Below are 7,186 nucleotides of genomic sequence, written 5' to 3'. Positions count from 1 at the left end.
AACTTGCTTTGTTTAGTTTATATACATCTATATATATATATATATATATGTATAAATGTCTTGTATATACATGTACACGACGAGCGGAAAGTTATGAGTGCAGCCATGTGAATCTCCTAAACACTTACCAATCTATAACTGGAAGCGTGAGTACACGAGAATGTACTAACGAAAACGTTTAAAATTCAAATTCTATAAGTAAAAATGTATTAAGGTTTAAATATTTAATGTAAAATTACAGAAATTTTAAAAATTAATCTGGATATGATCTAATTTATATTATATACAAAGAGTAGGGATCTCCTCATCACTTGCAAGCTTAACTGGAAGCATGATTGTTAGGAGCTACGCTATTCAAACGAGCTGAAAATCCAAGTTTTATAATTAAAAAAATACGTTTTAAAATTTAAATATTTGAAGAAAATTTATAAAAATTTAAAAAATCAAATTATATATGGCCATAATTTAATGTTATACAGAAATATATTACGACTGAAAAGTTATGCAGCTAGCATGAATCTCCTCATCACTTTATATCCAGAGTTAAAAAGTAAACAAAATTTTAATTTTTATATACTAAGAGATGCATTAAGCTGTAAATATTTAAAACATCCCAATTCAAAAGTTAATTGGAATATTGTCATAATTTAAAGTTGTATACTGTACCTCGAGTGAGAATCAACTCATCACTCATATGTCAATCTGGAAATAAGATTGTAAGAGATTACTTGATTAAACAACACTTAAAATTAAAGTTATTAAACACAAATAAAACAAATTTAAATTAAATTTAATAAATTAAAAAATTAAGCCAAATATAATCAAAAAGTAAAAAAGAAAAAAAAATCTATTAGATTCTTCGACTCGCTTTACTTATTAACACGTTAAATTTTAGCCATTTTAAGAAGCGCTAATGTATTTAAATTGAAGAAGAAAAGAAGAAAAAATATACGAGATTCTTCCACTCCCTTCTTATATTAAACACATTAAAAATTTGATGTTTTCCAACTAACAGGCAACATTCGGATTATTGCACGTTGTCTATCAATTTACGAAAACAGAAAAAGAAGAAGAAGAGAAGAAATCATTTCATTTCAGAAAACAGTTTCCGTTATGAATAACGCTTTTCCATTACTAAATAGAAAAATTTTCTAGGAAAAAAACTCAAGAGATTTTCTCTAAGAAAAGCTATACAACTGATATCTACTTGGAAGTATCATTTCGGATAAATCCTTTCGGAGTCATTAATTTTATTTTTTTTATGGATATGTGGCTTATAAAAATATGTTTGGCAAAATATTTATTTAAAAAAAAATATTTTCTTCTGAAAAAAAGAGAGATTTCCACATCAATGCATCAATTTATAAATAGAACGAAAATGATTCCCCATTCTTTTCCATGATAGAAGAGGAAGAGGAAGAAGAAGGAGGAGTAGAGGAATTTTAGATTTAGAAAATTTGAATATTTTTAATTTGCAAAGAATTTTTTTTTTAATATTAAAAAAAAGAAACAAGTTAGATGTTTAGACGTGAGGATAATTTATTAAAAGGATGGTAAAGTGTGTGTAAATTAAAATCAATAATTGCAGGAATCAGAAGGGTGAAAAGAGTAAGAAAAAAGATATACTTTCCGTGAGATTTAGACCCACAGGAATGCAACAAAAAAGGCCAATAAAAACTCTCTTTATAACAAAAACAGTCTAAATTCCTTATCTCGTTTTAGCTTGTACGAATCTAATCATTCTCCGTTAGCCATGTATACAACTGACAGAGGTGTAAATATAATTGTACTTTACAACAAACTGCCCGTAATCCGGCATCTTATCGTCCTTCTGTCGACCTATCTAATCTCTCTTAGCCCATTCCTACTCAACGGGATTTCTACTTTACAGCATTTCACAACCTTTTCCTCGTTGACAAAGAAAGATAGCTAGCTTCATATCACGTGACAAGTGAGTCGGGCGAGAGGGGAGAACCGAGTTGATGATGGAAGGTATACGACTGCTACAATATGTTGTTGGGAGAACATAAAACGTGATGGAATGAGTCGAAGCAAACCTCAGTCTTACAGTGATAAAGAGAGACGGGAAAGTCTGTTAGAAAGTGTCGCTCAACTGACCACGACAAACTTGTGGTCACTATTTGTAGCGGCATTCTCTTAGCCACTTTACGCTACAATGACCACTGTCATTTTCGCCACAAGAACCCAGATTAATGTTCTTTAGCTAGTTTACCACTCGGCAAATGATATTTTTCACCCCCATTCTCTATAAAGAAGCAACTTTTGGAAGTTCCTTTACAAAGATAAATCATTTTTAAAGTGGTTGTGGCATGATTCACCTCTCACTCACTCAATGATTTCTACCAAATCTGCAAAGCGAAACACTACACAAAAGCAGTCAATAGAAAAAGAAAAAAAATATATGAAGAGGAGAGAAGAGGCATTACAATAGCTAGATGTTTTTTAAGACCTGCAAGCTTTGTTTTTAAGTGGAGAATCATACCCTTTAAGTTTGACGCGATGCAAATTTTCCTTCACATCCAACCTAATCTGATTAGAGAAGTAGGAAACCTTTTAGAATGATTAAATTGCGTATGGTAGATTATAGGAAGGGGAAAAAGAGAGATTCTGTCCCTTCAAACTACATGTCACTCGAGTGCTGTCCAGTGTACACAAAGCTGTGTACAAATACCGTCTGTTCACGAGACAAATTGTTGTCTGCTACAGACACGTGTCAGCCAATGGATAGTGGAATGACGCGTCTGATCCATTTGTCTCAATTGTCTGCTAAATCCTGCGGTGCAGTATCTAAGAGATGGACTAACACTACAACACATCCAAATGTACTCTTGTAACTTTCGACACCCGATTTCTGCTTCCCCCTTCTATTATTTCTGCACTAATATTCTTTGACCGTCACTGGGAACCATCCAGAGAAGAAGAAGGAGGAGGAAGAGAGGGAAGAGAAGAGAAAGTTTAAAAAAAAGAGGGGAAAGGAGTGTGTGAAGTGGATAAAGGCGACAAATCGAGACTTATTTAAACTTCTTAAGATTTTAATCGGCCTAAAAAGAAATCTAGTCGAGAGAATTGGAAGTGACAAATGACAAGCGAGTGTACAGGGTTGATATTTAATTAAGATAAGTTGTTAGAATTTTCAGTTAGGGATATGAGGATAAGCAAGAAGATGTTAGCTGGACAGATTTCGCTGGCTCTTAGCCACTCGCCTTCAAAGTTGACACAACAATCTAATTGGATTAAGGAGATTACACAACCGTCTCTGATTTAGCAAAAGCTGAATTGATTGACGTAAATTGGTGGGGTCCTGACCCGACCGATATGATAGATGACGTTTGTGTTAACCCCGTCAGTTTCAGAATGGATTGTTTGCAAAATCCGAATATGTTAAGACTGTGTGTTGCAGTCGTACAAAAATAACCATCCTTGCGTTTTTTCGATTTTTATGGGTTTTCTCATGAACTTACAGCGGCCTTGACTTTACAATTCTTATTTCTATTGACGAATTCGGATTTCTGCGTTATTCTCAACGCTAGATTAGTAAGATAACTATCGTTTTGTAATTAATTAAATCTCTAAATAATAATTTAAAATATATAGGTAACGTCCAAAGTGAAAACTTCAGCATAAAAATCACACATTTTCCTAAAGAGAAATTGCGATTTACACTCTCTTAAAAGACTGAAGTGTGAGAAAAACTTATGGAGGAAAGTTGATTCGGTTCCCACTTACGTCCACATACACAGTAATTAATTTTGTGTGGAACTAAGAACCGAATCCACGTCTTTCGATAACATTCAATTATTCTCTAACGTTGCTCGTATACCAAAGTGTACATTCAAAGTTACTGTGTCTCGTTAACAAAACCAATTACTTACTTAATACAAATCTAACATACTTTTGTTTATAAAAAGCGCAAAAAAATGCACTCCACAACAACACATTTACACATAAATCCACCCTTATCTTCTCCACTTTACTCTAATTTACAACATAAAATTCCATACACCTCATCCAATTTATCACCTTAAAAAAAAAAAAAAAAAAAAAAAAAAAAATAAATCTCAACTTTTAGACACTATAAACAAACAAAATTTAAGCTTATTATGGATAAAAACATTAAGTTTTATATCCTTATAATTTTTTTTATAAGTGAGAATCCATCTATCCTCATCTCTTTTACTCCGCATCATTAATCAACAAATAGCAGATGCGTTAATGATTAAGGGTTTCTTTATCATGCACTTAATCTCACTCAAGTACATACAAGTCTATTGGGAGATGCAACTGTGATTGCCTACTTACTAATCTCCTAAATAATCCCAAGAACAAACTTAACCCCCTCTTCTCTTCTCTTCTCTTTCTCTCTCACTATATATATATATATATATATTCTAATTATAGGCACTTTTTAGTGGTGTTAAAGTGAGTAATTATTTATTATCTACAAAACTTTGACATATTTTTAAACAAATTTTCTAAAAATATAATAAATAAATAAATATATTTTAAGAAAAATATTTATTTTTTAATTTAAAATAGTATTCTTAGGAGAATTTGTTACTTTTTCTATCGCAAGAAATTGCTTATTTTTAACTTTAAAAATTCTAGAAATTAGTTTTAAAAAATTTAAATTAAATACATTTTTGGAGACAAATTTATGATTTATTTAAAGTTTTGTAGGTTAATTTAAGTTCTTGAATAGTTTAAGTTCTTAATAGTTAAATGAAGAATATAATGATGATAAAAGATGATGTTACGGTGTTGAATACTTTGACGTCAACTTTACATCATTTTTACGCTTTATTAAAGTGGATAAATGACGTCTAATTGACGTAAAATGAAATCCAATAATGTGTACCAGTGCTTAATGTGTGCTGCCATCTGTTAGAGGAGTATATAATTATTAAAAGTACATTGGTGACGTTTTTATTATAATTGGGAAAAATTAACGATTTATATATTTAAAATATTTATGTTTTACTTTTTTAAATTTATATTTGTTATGGTTATAAAAATTTTAATTAAAAAATGTTAATATGTAATTAAATAAATTTCATTTTAAATTTTAACTTTATTTAAATTTTTGCGATATTTTTTAATATTTTAAAGTTTTAATAATGTTGCTTTTGGAGTAAAAAAAGTATTTAAAATTTGTCAATTTATAACGATTTCGATGTGTAACTCTGAAAAAATTATTGAGGCTGTGCTGCCATCTACTAGAAACTTTTATCAAGATAAAAAATTTATTAAAAATAAAAACATTAATTTCTTTTAAAGCAATTAATAAATTAAAAATAATTAACTTTAAAACTTTAATAAATTTTATAATGGAAATTTTTATAATCTGTATCCAGGAAAAAGTTTTATTTCGTTTAAATATTAAAAAAAAACTTAGATTAAATTATTGGCGTAATAATCACGCAATGAATTCATCACGAAAGAGCACAAAAGAAATAATTTAATAAAGAACTCATTCGTATTTTGAAAAAATTGTAACCTGTAAATTCCCACTGTCGTCTGTCTGTCTGTCTGTCTGTCTGTCTGTCTGTCTGTCCTTCCTTAATCTCTAGAATGATATTAGATAGATAAAAGTCAACACTAGATATGGAAAGCTTAAGGTCCCGATTAACTATATATGGACTGAGTTTTACATGAAGTTACGTTATTTCGATTCAAAATTTTCCCAGAATAGATGCCCGCATGACTCTATTGTTATCAGGAAAAGTATGATTTACAGGGAAAGGCTCTTTTAAAATGGAGAGAACATATACTTTAAATTAAACTAATTAATTAAAAATAATATAATTAAAACTTGCAGCCCAGCATTGTGACTATGTCACAATAAATAATTATTCTATAAAGATTTAATTTTTAACAAATTATCGATAAATATGTTTAAGTGAACTAAAAACTTTTATAAACAGGTGATTTAAATAAACAATATTACTTCTGATCTGTAAGATCTAATTGCTGCATCCATAAATCCAGTATAATAAGTCCTGTTAATTGATAAAATACTAGTAGACTAGATAAATTAAAAACTAATCTATGACTACGTTTATAATCAGTAATATACAGTATTTATTAATTAATCTACATCTTCTTGAATTAAAGAGAAATACTAAATACATAGTCCTTAGACCATTGTTTTTATTTATTTATTTTTTAAATAAGAAATAAATTTAATTGTAACAGTAAATAAAAATCTCTTTTTACAAATTTATAAACGTTTTTAGGAACTTATAAATTGATGGTAACATAAATCATCCGTATTTTGAATTAGTTTTACAGATCATAATGCATTTAAAAAAACAAATGATTCTGATCCTTATTGAAAGATCTTAAGAATTTTGCATCAGTTCCAAAGATGGTAAAGCATCTCAACAAATGTTTGATTTTGATTCTTCTCTTGCTAGATCTTCAGAGTTCAGCATCAGTCCTGAAGACCACAAAGCATCTCAATAAGCATATGATTCTGATTTCCCTATTTTTAGATCCTTAGAGCTTAATATCAATTCTAAAAATTATATATAATGCCTGTGAGCATACCTTTTATTCTGATTTTCCTATTGCTAGATTTTCATAATGCATCTATCTGTATATGCAGATAAGACTTTCAGTATCAAAAACAACTACTGACTATTCATTATGATATAAATTAACTAAAATTTTGCAGTAAAAAACTAAATTTAAAAGAAAATTCTTAACATTTTAAAATATATTTTCTGAATGTAAAGATGTGAATTTAATGAATAATAATAATAATAGAATATATAAATAATTTTATAAATAAATCAAAAACAAGAGAATGAGAGAGATAAACAATTAAAAACAATAGATCATTTTATTACCACAATTTTAATTAACACTCAATTATCAGATTTTTAAACAAATTTTTACACTTGTTTTTCTTTCTCAATTTGAAATAAATTATCTTTTTTTTTAAAAAATTTAATAAATCAAATCTACTATTAAAATTTGTTTTCTTTAAATATAAACATTATATATTCTGACCAATACAAAGGAATGCAACAAATATTTTATAGCATTGTCATCACAATAAAAATGATTATCATTTAATGATGATAAACTACAATTTTTTTTTTATAGAAACAACAAAGTTCAAATTTTTTTTTATTTTTTAAATTTATTTTGTTTCTCTTCCTTT

Source organism: Centruroides vittatus, unplaced genomic scaffold, assembly GCF_030686945.1.
Source record: "Centruroides vittatus isolate TY-2023 unplaced genomic scaffold, ASM3068694v2 contig_2565, whole genome shotgun sequence".
Taxonomy (NCBI): domain Eukaryota; kingdom Metazoa; phylum Arthropoda; class Arachnida; order Scorpiones; family Buthidae; genus Centruroides; species Centruroides vittatus.
This window is presented reverse-complemented; position numbering follows the sequence as displayed.